Raw genomic sequence first — 19,841 nt, 5'->3', positions numbered from 1 at the left:
ATCTCCCATGCTTATGGATATGCAGGATTAACATAGTAAAAATAGCCATCTTACCAAAAGCAATCTACAGATTCAACGCAATCCCCATCAAATTACCAAAACAATTCTTCACAGATCTGGAAAGAATAATACTCAACTTCATATGGAAAAACAAAAAACCCAGGATAGCCAAAAGAATATTGTATAATAAAACAACATCTGGAGGCATCAGGTTCCCTGACCTCAAGCTTTACTATAGAGCTACTGTAATAAAAATAGCTTGGTACTGGCATAAAAAGTGACATGTGGACCAATGGAATCCAGTTGAAAACCCTGACATTAACCTGCACACCTATGAACATATAATTTTTGACAAAGAAGCCAAAAATGTCCAATGGAAAAAAGAAAGCATCTTCAACAAATGGTGCTGGTATAACTGGATGTCAATGTGTAGAAGGCTGCAAATAGATCCATTTCTGTCACCATGCACAAAACTTAACTCCAAGTGGATTAAAGATCTCAAAATAAATCCAGTTGCTCTGAACCTGATAGAAGAGAAAGTAGGAAGTACTCTTGAACGCATTGGCACCAGAGATCACTGTCTAAATATAACATCAGTAGCACAGACACTGAGAGAAACAATCAATCAATGGGACCTGTTGAAACTGAGAAGCTTTTGTAGAGCAAAGGACAGGGTCAACAAGACAAAGCCACAGCCTACAGAATGGGAAAATGTCTTCACCAACCCCACATAGGACAGAGGGATGATATCCAGAATATATAAAGAACTCAAGAAATTAGACATCAAAATGCCCAACAGTCCAATTAAGAAATGGGTTATAGAACTAAACAGAGAATTCTCGACAGAGGAAGTTCAAATGGCTGAAAGACATTTAAGGAATTGCTCTACATCCCTAATTATCTGGGTAATGCAAATCAAAATGACTCTGAGATAGCACCTTATATCTGTCAGAATGGCTAAGATTAAAAACACAGAAGACAGCTTATGCTGGAGAGGATGTGGAGCAAGGGGAACTCTCCTCCACTGCTGGTGGGAATGCAAGCTTGTACAGCCAATTTTGAAATCAATATGGTGCTTCCTTAGAAAATTGGGAATCCATCTCCCCCAAGACTCAGCTATAGCACTCTTGGGCATACACCCAAGGAATGCTCAATCATACCACAAGGTCCTTTGCTCAGCTATGCTCATATCAGCTTTGTTTGTAACAGGCAGAACCTGGAAATATCCTAGATGCCCTTCAACTGAAGAAAAGACAAGGAAAATATGGTACATATACACAATGGAGTACTACTCAGCAGAGAAAAATGATGACATCATGAGGTTTGCATGCAAATGGTTGGATCTAGAAAAAATCATCCTGAGTGAGGTAACCCAGACTCTACTCACTCATAGGAGGATACTAGATATAAAACAAAGATGACTGGCCTGCTACTCAACTCCAGGGAGGCTACCTAGAAAACGGGACCCTAGGAAAGACACAGCGATCACCCTATGACAGAGAAATGGATGAGATCTACATGAACAACCTGGACGATAGTGAGTGTAATGAAGGGCAAGATTTGAGGGAAAGAGAGATTAGGGGAGCAGGAGATCCCATCTGGATCTAGAAGAGAATGGGAGAATGAGGAATAACAGACCATGATAAATAAAGACCACATCAGAACAGGAATAGGCAGAGTGCTGGAGAGGTCCCCAGAAATCCACAATGATACATCCTCTGTAGACTGCTAGCAATGGTTGAGAGAAAACAGGATCTGACCTAGTCTGGTGATCAGATAATTAAACACCCTAACAGTCATGCTGGAACTCTCATCCAATAACTGATGGAAGTGGATGCAGAGATCCTCAGCCAGGCCCCAGGTAGAGCTCCAGGTATCTAATTGTTGAGAAAGAGGAGGGTCTGTAAGAGCATGAATTGTTGAGACCAAGATTGCAAAAAGTACAGGGACAAATAGCCAAATGAATGGCAGCACATGAATTATGAACCCAAGGCTGTGGAGCCTCCAGCTGGATCAGGCCCTCTGGATAAGTGAGACAATTGAATAGCTTGAACTGTTTGGGAAGCATCCAGGCTGTGGGACCAGTACCTGTCCTTAGTGCATGAGCTGGCTGTTTGGAACCTTGGACTTACACAAGGACACTTTGCTCAGCCTGGAAGGAGGTGACTGGACCTGCCTCTACTTAATCTACCACATTTAAATGAATCCCCAGGGAAGTCTTGGCCCTGGAGGAGATGTGAATGGAGGGGGGGTGTGATGTGGGGAAGTTGGGGGTGGGAGCGGCGGGAGGGGGTAGGACAGGGGAACCCATGGCTGATGGGTAAAATTAAATCACAAATACAATAATAATAAAAAATTGTATAGGTGAGCTACATTAATTCTACTATTAGTATTTTTAGTACTAATTTCAATAACAACTGCACAGCTTGTAATTGTTGGTTGCTGTAATAATACTATACCTAAAATTATACTAAGGAGAAATGAGTTTATTTTGGCATATGATTCTAGAGCAATGATTCCATGTTGTTCATGAGGAATAGGAGCAAGCAGCAGGAATTGTGGCTAGAAAAGGAATCTGAGAATTCACATATGAACTATAAACACTAAAGAGAAAAATGGAGCTATGGTGAGACTTTAAAGTCTTAAAGTCCTCCCAGGTTATGTATTTCCTCCAGAAAGGCTACAACTTCCTGTAGACTCTCTATGTAGCATTCTCAACTGGGAGCCAGGTGTTTAAGTAGTCATATAGGGGACATTTTTTATCTAAACCATAACAAATGTAGAATGATTCTCTTTTATACAAAATTTGTTCCTAATTATTTTCTATATATAATATATATTATATATAATTATATATAATATTTTCTATATAGTCTTTATAACTATTGTATTAAGATGTATGCATTCTATGGTTATCATATTCTAGTATTTCATTATCAAAGCATGGTAGATTTTGTCATAGGTTTTCCTGCATCTATTGAGTTGAACATGTCATGTAATGTGTGACATGTACTGATTTTGTTCATGTTGATCCATTCTTATACTACTAGAATGAAGGTAATTGACATGTTTTTTTTTTTGTTTTTTTTTTTTAAGATTTATTTATTATGTATACAGCATGTTTGACGGCAGGCCAGAAGAGGGCACCAGATCTCATTACAGATGGGTGTGAACCACCATGTAGTTGCTGGGAAATGAACTCAGGACCTCTGGAAGATCAGTCAGTGCTCTTAACCTCTGAGCCATCTCACCAGCCTGAAGTATTTGTTTTTTAAGACAGCTATTATTACTTAAGTGAGACAAAACATTGATTGTAGCTTTAATTTTAATACCTTTGTTGTTTAAATTGTTTTGTCTATATGTAATTCATACTGACTAAATGAATGCTAATATCAGTAATTGCAATTTCATATTTATCCTTATTATGATATTTATGGCAGAACAATGCTTTGATAGGAAAGGAGAATGACTCAATAAGTTACAGAAATTATATTCTGATTATGTCTCAGCATTGTGATGTATTAAAAATAAAATTTCAGAAAGATGAACTAATATGCACTTTCTTTAAGCTCACAGGTTTCATATTTATATTTCAAATATCAAATAATGACTCTCACATTTTATTACCATTTCTCTATAGAAAATTTTAATTATCTTTTCTCCATGGCATCATTCAATACAGTTGTTGTCATAGATATTCTTTCTTCCAAACCAGACAATTATATTTGGTAATCAATCATTTCCCTCCAAATTAACATTGCCATTTGACAACAGTAAACATTTCAGTAGTTGTCTTGTACATATATATATAATTTACTTTAATTAGTAATTTAATTTTCATTACCAACCAGGTGATAAATAATTAAAATCTACTCACTCCCTTTCTCCTTATGCTTGACATATCTCATACTTTTGAACATTTTGAAATGGACTACAGATAGGTTGAATGTATAGGATGTTTACTTATATTCTTAGGATTAATACAAAGGAAAGTGCAGAGAATAAAGTGTGGATTCCCAAGAAATAAGTTGATGGAAATAGCAAAGCACAGCAGAATCTTTTCTGACTCTTTGGGATGCTCTAGACTTTAGTGATCATCTTTGTTGTGAATTCCTTTGTTGATTATTTTTTTTAATATAGGCTATCCTTGGAAGGAATAGAATCTTACATAAAGCTGATCTTGATAGCAATAAAACTTTTTAAAAAAATTTTCAGTAAGCAACTTGTTGCAACAGTCAGTTTTTCAGTTTGTCCTTAACAAAGGGTGAAAAGCTCACAATGCTTACTATATATGTATATGACAAAAATGTCTATGCAGATTGTACAACAGATTTACAAGTCAATAAGAAACACAAATTACATATGTGAATCTTTCTTTAAGATAAAAACAAAGAAATAAACCCAATATTTCAACCAACAAAGATCTAGAAAGTATCCATAATCTAGAACACAAATGAACTATAGCTGAAGTTTTTCTGTGTCCTGCATGGCCCACAGTCAGGACAAATCTCTTACCCACAGTCCCACAGCATTTTATAAAATAATCACACGGGAGCTTATATTAATTAAAACTGCTCAGCCATTAGCTCAGGCCTTCCACTGACTAGCACTCATACTTAAAACTCAGCCCTGAGTCCACTGGTTTAATAAAACACTGATTGGCCAGGCTCAGCCATTAGCTCAGGTCTTCCACTGACTAGCTCTCATACTTAAAACTCAGCCCTGAGTACACTGGTTTAATAAGACACTGATTGGCCAGTAGCCAGGCAGGAAGTATAGGTAGGAAAAGCAGACAAGGAGAATTCTAGGAAGAGGAAGGCTGAGTCAAGAGATGCCGGCCTGCCATTCATGGAGTAGCATGTAATGGCACACAGGTAAATCCATGGAAAATGTGGTGACATATAGACTAACAGAAATGGGCTGAGTTTTAAGTATGAGAGCTAGTCAGTGGAAGGCCTGAGCTAATGGCTGAGCAGTTTTAATCAATATAAGGCTCTGTGTGTTTATTTGGGACATAGCAGCTGTAGGGCCAGCAACTGAGAGACATTTTTCCTGACTGCAGGACTGACAGGACACAGGAATCTTTAGCTACAATGAGCACAATTATTTTAAAAATGGTATTGAGAATGTTTTTACTAAAATAAAAATAACAATAAATTAAAACACCCCAATTACTGTGATGGACACTGAGCAATTGGAACTAAAAATTATTACATATGTGATATGGTATAACTGCTATAAACAAAACATTTAAACAATTCATTTAAAACCAAAGTGCCTACTGTAGTTATCCTTTGTTAATCAATTTGACTTTCTAAAAAAAATCTGGAAGTTTCCCTTACTCTAGGTATTTCCTTTATCCCAAAATATCTCCTGCTATCAAGATATAGTGGTGAGGGTGCCTGAACTTGCCTACCTTGGTAATCAGATTAGTGAATACCTTAACTGTCATCATAGAGCCTTCATCTAGTAACTAATGGAAACAGATGCAGAGATCCAAAGCCAAGAAATAGGCTGAGATCCAGGGGCCCAGATGAAGAGAAGGAAAGGGGTTTATATGAGTAATGGAAGTCGATATCATGATGGGGAAATCTACAGAGGCAAATGAACCAAGCTCAAAGGAACTCACAAACTTTAGACAAATAGCTGTAGAATCTGCATGGGAACAGACTAGATCCTCAGCATACAGGAGACAGTTGTGTAGCTGGGTCTGTTTGAGGGTCCCCTGGCAGTGTGATTAGTATCTATCCTTTATGCATGAGCTGGTTTCCAGGATCCCATTACCTATGGTTGGAAACCTAGCTCAACCTTGATGTAGCAGGGAGGAGCTTGGTGCTGCCTCAAATGAATGTAGCATACTTAGCAGTTCCAACATGGGAGAAATTACACTGTTGGAGGAGGGGGATGAAGCATGGGTTGGGGTAAGGGGAGGGCAGAGTGGGGGGACTGGGAGGAGGGATGAAAAGGGCATCTGTGTTTGGTATGTAAAATGAATTTAAAAATCTTAAAAATTAGGTCAACAAGACAAAGCAACAGCCTACAGAATGGGAAAATGTCTTCACCAACCCCACATAGGACAGAGGGATGATATCCAGAATATATAAAGAACTCAAGAAATTAGACATCAAAATGCCCAACAGTCCAATTAAGAAATGGGCTATAGAACTAAACAGAGAATTCTCAACAGAGGAAGTTCAAATGGCTGAAAGACATTTAAAGAATTGCTCTACATCCCTAATTATCTGGGAAATGCAAATCAAAACGACTCTGAGATAGCACCTTATACCTGTCAGAATGGCTAAGATCAAAAACACAGAAGACAGCTTATGCTGGAGAGGATGTGGAGCAAGGGAAACTCTCCTCCACTGCTGGTGGGAATGCAAGCTTGTACAGCCACTTTGGAAATCAAAATAGCAGGTGCTTCCTTAGAAAATTGGGAATCCATCTCCCCCAAGACCCAGCTGTAGCACTCTCAGGCATATACCCAAGGAATGCTCAATCACACCACAAGGGCATTTGCACAGCTATGTTCATATCAGCAATGTTTGTAATAGCTAGAACCTGGAAACAACCTAGATGCCCTTCAACTGAAGAATGGATAAAGAAAATATGGTACATATACACAATGGAGTACTACTCAGCAGAGAAAAACAATGACATCATGAGGTTTGCAGGCAAATGAATGGATCTAGAAAAAAACATCCTGAGTGAGGTAACCCAGACTCAGAAGGACAGACACGGTATGTACTCACTCATAGTAGGATACTAGATGTAAAACAAAGATGACTAGACTGCTACACAACTCCAGGGAGGCTACCTAGAAAACAGGACCCTAAGAAAGACCCAGGGATCACCCAATGACAGGAAAAAGATGAGACCTACATGAACAACCTGGATGACAGTGGGGGAAATGAAGGGCAAGTTTCGAGGGAAAGATAGCTTAGGGGAGCAGGAGATCACACCTGGATCAAGAACAGAAAGGCAGAATGAGGAATAACTTACAATGATAAATGAAGACCACAGGAGAACAGGAAGAAGCAGAGTGCTAGAGAGGTCCCCAGAATCCACAATGATACATCCACTGTAGACTACTGGCAATGGTCAAGAGAAAGCCTGATATGACCTAGTCTGGTGATTAGATGGCCATACACCCTAACTGTCGTGCTGGAACTCTCATCCAATAACTGATGGAAGTGGATGCAAAGATCCTCGGCCAGGCCCCAGGTGTCCAATTGGTGAGAAAGAGGAGGGATTGTAAGAGTGTGAATTGTTACGACCAAGATTGTAAAAAGCACAAGGACAAATAGCCAAACTAATGGAAACAAAGTAATTATGATCCAAAAGCTGTGGAGCCCTCAACTGGATCAGGCCCTCTGGATAAGTGAGACAATTGAATAGCTTGAACTGTGTGGGAGGTACCCAGGCAGTGGGACCCAGACCTGCCCTTAATGCATGAGCTGGCTCTTTGGAACCTGGGGCATATGCAGGGACACTTTGCTCAGCCTGGATGGAGGGGACTGGACCTGCCTATACTGAATCTACCAGGTTGAGCTGAATTCCCAGGGGAGGGTTGGCCCTGGAGAAGATGGCAATGGAGGGGAGGGGCTGGTGGGAAGGCGGGGATGGGGGCATGAGGAGGGAGGATCCATGGTTGATATGAAAAATTAAAACACAAATAAAATAAAATAAAATTTAAAAAATTTTAAAAACTGACAAAATTTTAAAAATTAAAAAATGAATAAAAAATTTCTGAAGAAGACTAATGTAATATTTATAATTGGTCAATTTTTTTACATTGAAGAATTATGAAAGATCAAAGAACGTATACACTAGTAAATGTCTACATAAAGTCCAATGCATTAAACAATTGATTATTATTTACTTAAAATGGAGGCAAATATGAAGACATACACATACATGAATTTTAACAGCATTTTGCTCAATGGAAAAGCCCATACAGACATATAAAAGATGTAGCATTTCACTCATGTTAAATTTAAAATTAGTCAAGACTACTCTATTTGAATGGATATTAGGTAAGAGGTTGACAATTTTGATGCTAATGATTGTACAAAGAAATGATAGTACAAAATCATTGGAAGGGACATATAAGAATTTACTTTTAATTATGCACAAATGTCATAAAATCTCATTTGTATACTAAACTTTAAGGTTTACTTGTATGTTATTTAAAGAAATAAAGTCAGAAGTGCCTCCAAACGATGCAAGATTTTATTCCAAGGTCTGACCAGAAATGTATTATGGTTTCTTCCATATGTACTTCTGGAATAACAGATAGCTTCTGCTGTTAGATTGGATAAAATTTTAGTAAATCATAACAATTTTAAAAGTTGATTTCATAATTTTAAAGATCATCTTTGTGGAATTTTAATATTTTTGATATCTCTATCATATATTTATCATATCTATCTATCTATCTATCTATCTATCTATCTACCTATCAATCATCTATCTATCCATTTATTTGTATGGGTAGTTTCCAGGTATGTATGTCTATGAACTATATGTGTCCAGTGCCCAAAGAGGTCAGCAGAATGTGTCCTAAAACTTGATTTAAGATAGTTAGCTTCCAGGTACTTGGAGTTGAATTTGTTTCCTCTGAAATAGCATTCAGTATTTTTAACCACTAAACTATATCTTTATCCCTTATATAAACTTTATTTGACAGAAATAATTATATGACATATAAATAATGGTAAGTTGTAAATGTAGATATTTTTGTAAGTAAAGGTAGACATATATGTGTATGTATACACAAACATACATATACATATCCATACACATGTATGTACATATGTACGTATGTATGTATGTATACACCAAAGTGGGTATATACAGATTTAATATATGTGTAAGTGTAAATATAAAACTATAGAACTGTCTGTGGACATATAGACACAGGGAAAATTGAGATATATAGGGTAAACATATGTTACCATATGTGTGTGTTTTTATACATATATACATATATGAATGAGAGAGAGAGCTTTAATGAAACAACAAAATAATATAATTTGAAGCTTTTCAACATTTCCAGGAAAGATAAAAGAGAAAAATGATAACAAATTCTTTTGTATGAAAAAATATATCATACCTTTTAAATTCAAATAGAGAGCAATAAAGCCAATGTGTATCTTTTTCCAAACTGGGAAAAATATTTTATGCATATTTACATTGAGAATCAAATATTTTGATCAGTGCAATAGAGGAAAATAAACAAGACTTAAGCCTTCATTTATGAAGAATTGGCAAGGAAAGTGACATTTCAAGTGAATTCATATCAATTAAAAAATACAGTATTAATTTAAAAAATAGTATAACTCAAATATTCCAATCATTATGTGTCCATGGTTGGTCTTTCAAATTAGAAATTAAATGCTAAGTTAGAAACAGATGGTAGCAGCTGTTCTTTGCCTATCATGGATGGGCATCTTTTCCTCATCTTAAACTCTGAATATCACACTGTTACTCTGTCACTACTTCTTTGTAAAAGAGCATTTACTTTGGAGTGCTGGCTATCAAGAACAGGAGAGTACAGCACCGAATAGAGCTCGTCTGTCCTTATGGTACTCATGCACACAGGGTCTCTCTGCATGCAGGACACAAAAGTAAGGATTTGTCCTCCTGAATCTAAAGAACTGTGCCAGATATCAAAGCCTGGGTTGGTCATGTCTGTATGCTGCTTCCTTCCTGTCTTTCACTTTAAGAACATATACACTTACCTTTTTCCTTTCAGCCTTCTTCATCACTTGTAAATCAATCTTGCAAATAAACTGTCAACTTGATAACTAATGTTAATGGAGAATCATTCAGACAATGTTCCACCAAACTAATATCATCACTGTTATAAGCAAACAGATTACAAAATGTAGAAGACAATGTGAAAGATAAAATTAACCTGTATCTAAACAGAATGTATTGTCATTGCTATGACTTCAGGGATGTTGTTAGTTCCAATGTAGAAAGTAACCTCAAAGCATCATTCAGCTTTATGACAAATGTGTATTTCATAAATGATATCCACAATGTGCATTCACAAGTGAAATTTTAACTCATTAAATATTGTCTTTATAATTCACTTTAGAAACTCCAAATTCAGAGTGGGAGGAGGGAGGACAGGGGAAATCTGTGGTTGATATGTAAAATGAATAGAAAAATCTCTTAATAAAAAAAAGGAAATTCCAGATTCATTTACTATTTCATAGTAATAAGTATTTGATATAGATATAATAGGATGAAAGTGTATATTAATGAATGTACTTTTAAAGAACAACTTGTTTAAAATGTCTTACATTGGTATAGATTTTAGTCTATTGATAGAAACATAAAGTTAATTTTGTTATACTGTACATTTATTTCTACTCTCGTTTGAGGTATTATGTTTATGCAACTCATTTAGATTGTAATGGATAATTAAAAAAAACATCAATTAGTCTTCTATGATAGTCAAACTTATAGTCATGTTAAGTTTTCTAGGTATACATAGATATATTTCAGATAGACAGGTAATCTTCAAATACTTCAAAGGTCTACAGAATATGGCATTTAAAATATTTTTAAAATTTAGACTTTCTGGACAATGAGACATGTCTGCTCCTGGCAGAACAGATTTACTTCAGAGAGGAGGATGGGCATTAAAGACACTTCATATGGAGTTTATCTTCACCTTGGCAAAAATAGCCATTTGGGCAAGAAACTGTTCTTGCCTGGACTGCTTGATCAACTGGACATGAAGGACGCATAGGAAGGTGACCACTGAACTTTGCTTGACAAAATGGTCCTTCAGGTTTCTGCTTTGCAGAGGAAACTGCCAGACATTCTACAGGACACTAAAAAAAGTGACCAAGAGACTCTAACCCTATGTGCTAAAGACAGATATCCCAACTTTACAAAGGAACATTAGGTGACTGTCCAGACTGCCAGCTGTCTCTGTCTACCCTGCAATCTTCCAAAAGTTGCTTACATCCTTCTCCTGGTTCTCAGGTAGTATTATATCCTTCTGAGGTCTTTGATGTGGTTGAAACCTAGATAGTTATAATTTTCTCAGTTATGATAAAAGGTAAGTTAGATATAAAGCCTTAGACTCACATATATAAGGTAGATAGGATATCTTCTTTAATATTGTAACTAATTCTTGCTTGATAATTGTTTTGTTATATGTAATTGTACTATGTAAAAGTTAAAACCTTCCTTTAAAAAAAAAAGAAAAAGAAAAAGGGAAGTTCTGTGGATATCGCTCTGTATATATATATAAAAAAAAAAAAAATCTGATTGACCAGTAGCCAGGCAGGAAGAATAGGCGGGACAAACAAAGAAGAGAATCCTTGGAAGTAAAGCCTGGGGGAGAGACACTGCTAGCAGCTGCCATGACAAGAAAGACGTAAGGAACTGGTAAGACACAAGCCACATGGCAAAGTATAGATTAATAGAAATGAGCTAAATATAAGAGTAAGAGCTAGACAATGGTAGGCCTCAGCTAATGGCCAAACAGTTTAAATAATATAAATGTCTATGTGTTTATTTTATAAGTGGGTTGTTGGACTAACAGGGCTTGGCAGGGGCTGGGGAGAAGGTCTCCAACTACAAGTATTACATTTGTTGATCAAGGGACAATACCCTTCACAACAATTAAAATTAATATTCTGGTACAAACAATATGAGGAACCCTTTTAACTTATAATCTAATATGTAAGAATACATATGTATTCCCATAATTATGAAGCATATAACAAATTATTTTTGACTATAGCTAATCAAAATACCAGACAGTATGCTTTTAATAAGCTAGGCAAATTAAAGTTGATTCATGTTCTGCTGTTGCTTTTAATTATTAGTGCATTTTAAGTAATCAATGCACAAAGACACAAATGGTGGAAACATGAAAATTTAATAACTGTTTCCTGGAGCTGGGATCAAACAGACCATATATTTTCTATGCAAGACCTCTGCCACTGAAATCAACACGAAGCTCTCTCTAAATAGAAAAATAAAAGTACAGTAAAGCCTCATATAACATTCCTTGGCATAACCCCTAAAAACTACTCAATATCTTTTGTACATACAATATTTCAACATAAATATTTACCTGTTTTAAGTTATTATTAGATATTTTTTATTAATGAATATATTTAGCCATTTTTGTCTTTTTGAATTCCATTTCTTTTTGGTGAATTTCAAAAATGTGTAAGATAAAATATTTTCTCATACTCCAATAAATGACACAGACTATGCATATACCAATAGCACTAAACAGACTTTATGGGTTACTTTTTCTGTTCACATCACAATGTTATCTGTATTGTCTCTTGTAAAGATGAATAAAATATGAACTCTATTATTGTATGAGCAGTGCCTTCCCTTTCAATTAATATTTTTATGTTTTTGAGATTAAAATATAGCTATATCACTTTTGTTGTTTCCTTTCCTCTATCAAATTCCTCTAGTAATTCCTTTGTTTTCATTCAGTTTCATGCATTTTGTATTTAGTTTTTTATATATGTTTATACATTACATATTTATTTATATACATATATACACATATACATATATTCATATACAGAAATATTTATCCCTGCTCTCAAAATTCCTTAATTGCTTGTAATATTTTATTTAAGGTTGTGGATCTGATATTACCGCCTTCCACATTAGTATGTCTACTAGTGTTATACATTTCCAGATCTTATTTAGGCAAACATTTTATTGAGAATTCATGGGTGTAGCTTCTATGACATGTCAAGGAAATGCAATCCCATGTAAATTCTGGCTCTTATTATTTTTCATCTACTATTCCATGATGGGTGATGTCACTCTGTATGCTGTGAATGTGTTGCTCTGATTGGTTGATACATAAAATGCTGATTAGCCAGTATCCAGGTAGGAAGTATAGGTGGGATAAACAGACAAGGAGAATTCTAAGAAGAGGAAGTCTGAGTCAGGAGTCACCAGCCAGACACAGAGGGGGCAAAATGTGAAGGCAGAACTGAGAAAAGGTACCAAGCCATGTGGCTAAACGTAAATAAGAATTATGAGTTAATTTATGTGTAAGAGCTAGTCAATGGTTAGCGTGAGCAAATGGCCATATAGTATGTAAATAATATAAGCCTCTGTGTGTTTACTTGGATCAGAGTGGCTGAGGGACCAGTGGGTGAGAGAGATTTTTTTTCTGACTGTGGGCCAGGCTGAACACAGGGGTAAACTTTCAGATACAATTCCACAACTCTTCCTGAGCATTAGGTAAGCAGTTGTAAATGCATCTATTGAAACATGGCACTATACAACTCCTGTTCTCTACATTTTGATTGGTTGTGGGTTTTTTTTAGTTTTTCTCTATCTGTTGAGAGAAATAATATAAGAGGGGATACCTATATTTAACTGTATATAAAATAAATATTTAAAAAGCAGATCAGAATTATGATGGTTTAGTAAAGTAGAAGATGTAATTTATCCTTACAGAGCCATGACCTCACTACCATCTAGTTTGTTTTGCCACACCTTGTATTAACGGGCTTGATTTCCTTCCTTATTGAGCAGTCTAAATTGAGAATTGATAGTAAATACTAATTCCTTAAGGTTATCATGCCATATTGCTTGTTGCTGCAGTTCAAAGTTACCCTAGTTTGATAGGATCAAATATTGCTTCTCTCCCTTAAAACTTTCTGGTACCCTGAATGCTATTGTTCATGAGGAAAGGATTTCAAGTCAGACGTAGCCCAGATCCTCCAGGTCTTGAGTCAAAGTACATTGTATCTTTATCTATGTGGACTTACCTTCCACCTCTCACAGGCAACGAAGGCCAACAGGACTAGCTTATACTATTTTGGAATATCTTGGAGTACTCTTAAAAATAACTCATCATAATATCATTTTTCATGCCTAGAACTGAAGTATTTTTTTAAAATAATCTATGGTTTTGGTGGGGAGCATTTTCAACATAGACAAGAAATTTTCATCCTAACTGTATGTATAGATTTTTATGCATTTTGTGTAATTTTTGATAATATATAATGATTTATTATCAGATTTTGCAGTTGTTCTGTTAGTTTACCCTCCATTTAAATTTTTTTATTTTTATTTTTTTCTATATTATTATGTGTTTTAAATTTTATACATCAGCCATGGGTTCCCCTGTCCTCCCCCCTCCCGCCCTCCCCCCCCCTCCTCCCAGCCCCTCCTCTCCATTCCCAGGTCCTCCAGGATCAAGGCACTCCTGGGGATTCATTTAAACCTGGTGGATTCAGAACAGGCAGGTCCTGTCACCTCCTTCCAAGTCCGGGAAATGCAAATCAAAATGACTCTGAGATACCAGCTTACACCTGAAAGAATGGCTAAGATAAAAAGCACAGAAGACAGCTTATGCTGGAGAGGATATGGAGCAAGGAGAACTCTCCTCCACTGCTGGTGGGAATGCAAGCTTGTACAGCCACTTTGGAAATCAATATGGCGCTTCCTTAGAAAATTGGGAATCCATCTCCCCTAAGACCCAGCTATAGCACTCTTGGGCATATACCCAAGGAATGCTCAATCATACTACAAGTTTACCCTCCTTCTCTCTCCACCTGTATTGATCTCCTTTCTCCTTCTAATTACAGCTCCCCCATTTTCCAATTCTCTAATCACTTGAACTCTGTTTCTTACTGAAATGCTTACACAATATCCCTTTTAACTTTGATGGACTCTGTGGTAATTTCAGATGATGTTCACATGTGAAGATTGGCAAATAGAGCCACAGATGAGAAAGAGCATGTTATTTGTCTTTCTGGTTCTGGATTACTAGCCAGAAGGGCTAGAAAAGTTTACATGACACTAGCAGTGAGTAATGCTACCCTTTTCCCCGCATCCTCTACTGTGTTTGTTGGCAATTATTCCTTTGATCTCTACCATGATGAGTGGGGTTAAAATCAAATGTCTAATTTGATTTTTCACTTTCCTAATTGCTACAGATGATGGTAACTTTTTGAGGTATTTTTTATTTCTTTTATTGAGTACTCACTCCTCTGATTTGTATGATTTTTTGAATGTTTCCTTTTTGGCTCTTTATGTTTTGAGTTTTTAAATATATTCCAGATATTAATACTTGCCAAATGTATAGTTGACAAAGTTTTCTTCATATTCTGTGGGCTTTCTCTTCATTTGATTTATTGCTTCATTATATGTACAAAGGATTTTTAGTTTTGTGAGGCCTCATTTTTTAATTGTTGACCCTAATTCTTGGCAACTGTAATCTTATTCAGAAGTCTTTTGTAAACAAATATTACATAGTGTAGTTTCTACATTGTCTTCCAACAGTTTCAGTATTTCAGATTTCATATAAGTCTTTGTTCATTTTTCAGTTTGTTTTCTGTGCAGGGTGATAGATAGAGGTACAATTCCATTCTTCATCATGTAGACATTCCAAGCATTTTTGAAGATGGTTCTTTCCTCAGTCAATGTTTTGACATCATTGTTACATATATGCCTGTAGTTACATGTACTCATACTTAGGTCTTCAATTTTGTTTCATTAGACTATATGTCTTTGTATGTGCCAGCATTATATTTTTTATGATTATGACTCTGTAATATATCTTAAGATCTGTAATTTTAATCCTTCCAGCATTTTTCTTTTTGCTTGAAATTGTCTTTTTCTCCACGTGTTTTTTTTTTTTTTTTTTGCCATTTTTGTTTCTTTTGTTTTGGTTTTTATATTTTGTTCATATTTTTCTGCTTTTAGTTCTGATATGGTTCTGTTTGAATTTTAGAATTCTTTTTCTACTTCTGTGAAAAATGTTTCAGACATTTTGATAGGAATTGCACTAAAACTATAAATGGCTTATGGTAGAATGTCCATTTTTACAATATTAAATCTACCAATCCAAGAACTTGGGATGTCCTTCCATTTTCCAGTGTCCTTCTCTTTGTCTTTAGAGATTTAAAGTTTTCTTTGTAGAAGTCTTTAATCTTGTTCATTAGGTTTATTCCTAAATATTTATTTATATGTATCCACGATCTCAATCTCAGTGTGTTTGTTTTCAGTGTACATAAAAGTTCTTGATTTTTATAAGTTGATTCAATATCCTGACAGACATGGATAATCAAGCAAAAGCCTTTGGGGATACTGGTGATCATTTCTTCCAGTTTGTAGCAGAATATTGGGCATATTTTGTATATAATATAAAACATCCTCAAGTAAGGGAATATTTATGCTTTCCCCCAGCCTCATTTTTATGCCTTTAATTTTCTTCTCTTGCCTTATTGCTCCAATTGAAGTAAATTGCCTTATTACCATTCTCTCTAGTGTTTTTTTTCTTAATCATGAAAGAATGTTACATGAGATGAGCATGTACTTTTTGTTTTAAGTTCATTTATCTTACTTATTACATTGATTGTCATGGGTATGTTGACCATCCCTGCATCAGCAGTATAATATCAACCTGGTATGTATATATAATATGTCTGACTGTGTATAGCTGGAATGTGTTTTGTAGATGATTTTTTTAACCTAGGTCCATCAGAAATATTAGCCCTCAGTTTTCTGTTTAGTTGCTTTTTTTTAAAACCCAATCTTAGTACTAGAATAATCCTAGCTTCATAGAAAGGTTTTGGGGGTGATCCTGGTGAATTTTTTCTTGTTTTTGTCATTTGCTTTTTGTTTGTTTCTTTTAAGTAATCTAAGAGGCTCAAAAGTAGGTCTTTGCAAAGCTGATAGAATCCTGCTTGAATGTACCTGGGCTTGTATTTTTTTTTTTTTTTTTTTTGTATTTGGAGCCTATTTATTAGTGTTCTTATCTTCTTTTTTGTTGTGGGACTACTTAGATGGTTTGACACCTTTGAGTTTAATTTTGCTGATTTTTATGAATCTATGCATTCATTCATTGCCTTTAGCTTTTCCCAGCTAATGGAATACAGGAATTTAAAGCATTCTTTTATAAGATTCAGAATTTCTTTGATGTTTTGTTGTAATCTTTTCCCGTTCATATCTGATTTTGCTATTTTGTGTCTTCTCTTTCTTTCTTTGGGTTACTTGGGCCAAGAGTCTGCTGATCTATTTTCTTAAAGAATTTCCTATCACCTACTGAATTTTAGGATTAATTTGTTCATAGTTTTTCAAATTCTTAAGTTGTATCATTGAGTTATTTATTTGACCTCTTCCTGGTTTTTAAATGCTGGCACTTAAACCTGTAAAATTCCCTTTTATGGGATGATTTTAAACAATCACATATATTTTATTGTTCTGTGTTTTTATTTTCATTTAGTTTTTGAAAATTTAATTCTTTTTTATTTCTTCTTTCTCCAGTTCTTCATTCAATAATGAGTAGTTTAACTCTACATGAGTTTTTGTACTTATTAATGATTTGTTTTCTGATCATTTTCATTTTCACTTAATTATGTCCTCATAAGATACATAAAGTTACAGCAATCTCTCATCATTTCTCAAGCTTTTTTTTTTGTGTCACAGGAGAATTTTTTTGAGAATCATCCATGTGCTGCTATGTAGAAAGCATATTTCTTGGTTTGAGGATGAAATATTCTTTATATATTTGCTATGGGCATTTGACATATGATGTCATTTAATATTTGTATGGATATGTCCTTGGTTTGTGGATATTTTCTTCTATGCTACCATATACATGCCCAGAAAACAAAATACCACAGAATATCATAGATAAAATACTAGCTAAATGGAGCAAAGTTAGTGCATTGACTTTCTCATTTCCATAAGCTTTTGTTTGTGTTTTCTTGGAAATCTCCCAGCCATTTACTGATTTTAAATTTACTAAGGTGGTTCATCATGTCTTATTTAAGCTCCTTTAATTCTTTGATATTTTGTATTGTTTGTGTTCTTCTAAAGCATCTGTCTATCATGACTAATTTTTTTAGTTTTATGCCTTTAGGGATACAGGAGACATAAATAGAGCAAACGCTGAACATAACATGTTTGGTCAAAGTTTTATTATGGCTTAAGTAGAATGATGTCAGTTTAACTCAGAAGGGTGAGCTGACACAGAGAATGTACATCTCAGCCCAAGCTTATTGTAAGATGTCAGAAAGGGATATGTGTGTGGAAAATTTTGAGTGCTTATGAGAATATTCAAAGAAATCAGGACAAGTCTTTTGATCGGTTTCTTCAAAACACAGGATTGTTCTTTAATGCCCTTTCATGTTACTCCCAGGTATAACAGACAGAAGTGGGTTTGCTTCCAATTACCCATTGCTGCTTGCTGTTGTTATTCAGAATATTTACAGTTTAAACTCATGTGAACTTTGCTCATATGACCTTTCTTAATTCTAAAACCATAAATTGCCTGATACTCTAAATGAAGTTGCTATTGCATGAGACTTTAGTCCACTTCATTCATTGGCACCATTCTGACATGTCCCACTTCCTTTGAAGCAGTGACAGTATGAGTGCATATATGAAAGTTGGGAAAAGTATCTGTAGGGGGAAGATCGGGTTTTCTGAGTATTGTAGACCCTGGCAAGACATGGCTTGACTTAAAAGTTGGATATGATGTGTGAGTGAGGGGGTCTGTGTTGTGGGCAATTGCTGGAGTCCTTGTCAGAACCCAGCAATTGAGGGCAGTAAAAGCAAAGGTGGACAGAGTAGGTCAGGGTGGACTAGAGACCGAAGCTAATCTGGGAGTTGGGTGGCAGAGTATAGGTGAGTGTGACTGGAGCAGGATTCCTCCACCTTGTTTCAGCTAGAGCTGATTTTGTTTTAAGTTGAAACCGATCCCTCCTTTTCCTAACCTTACGTGAAAAGTCCCATGGGAAAGCACCCAACTATTGGTGAAATTATTAAGGCCACTCCACGTAGTTAAGAGGGAGGTTTATTTTGTGGGTAACTTACAAATGAAGGGATAGTTTGCAGGGTCTGGCAAAGGTATGGCACAGTCCGGTGGTGTTCTCTGGAGAACTCTGCTGGGACTACCTCCAGTGTCCAGGGTCCTGGAACCAAGACAGACCTCTCCTCTCTATCCTGGGTCTCGGGCGTCCTCCCTCAGCCCCGCCTTGTGGGCGTGACCATTACCAAAGCCGCAATGTGCGATGGAACTTCCAGGCCAAGGCTGGAATGGCTATCCACTACACCCAACTCTTATCTAAATACTTATAGTTGAAATATCCCAGCAAACTCCATGTTTGAGCTTCTATTAAATTGGTTGCTTGCTTTACCGTCCTATGCTGTTGCCAACTAGGATGGAGCTTTTCTTTATTTCTTGCCTTTAAATTTTCTTTGTAAAATGCATTCAAGGCTGCTGTATTAGAAGCATTTGTCTTCAGGCAGATGCCAGTAAGATGATACAGATTCTCAATTGAAACTTTGGTCATGCTGAGTGGTCTTTGGGTCTCTAATTCATCACATTTGGAGGTGCCATCAATGTACTGCTAAGACCCTTATGAGTTTGACAAACCACCAGGTCTTCACAGACTCCCTCCTAAAGGGTACACAAACCAAGACATCCCAGGGCTTCACAAGAGATTTTTCATGAATGCAAAGAATGCTGTAATTAAAATTGTATGAAAATAAACCTATTTTCAGCAAAAGAAAAATAAAGAAATCTTTGCTGTGGGATAATGCTTTTATACACTGGCTTCATAAAATGCTGATTGGCCAGTAGTCAGGCAGGAAGTATAGGCAGAGTAAGAAGACAAGGAGAATTCTGGGAAGGAAAAACAGTACTGAGGAGGAGGTGCAAGCCGACTAGTAAGCCACAGACATGTGGCAAAGTACAGATTTATAGAAATGGATTAATTTAAGATATAAGAACTAGATAACAAGAAGCCTGGCATGGCCACAGAGTTTAAAATAATATCAGCCTGGTGTGTTTCTTTGGGTCTGAGCTG

Source organism: Onychomys torridus, chromosome 19 (assembly GCF_903995425.1).
Source record: "Onychomys torridus chromosome 19, mOncTor1.1, whole genome shotgun sequence".
Lineage (NCBI taxonomy): Eukaryota > Metazoa > Chordata > Mammalia > Rodentia > Cricetidae > Onychomys > Onychomys torridus.
Note: the sequence above shows the minus strand (reverse complement) of the source record.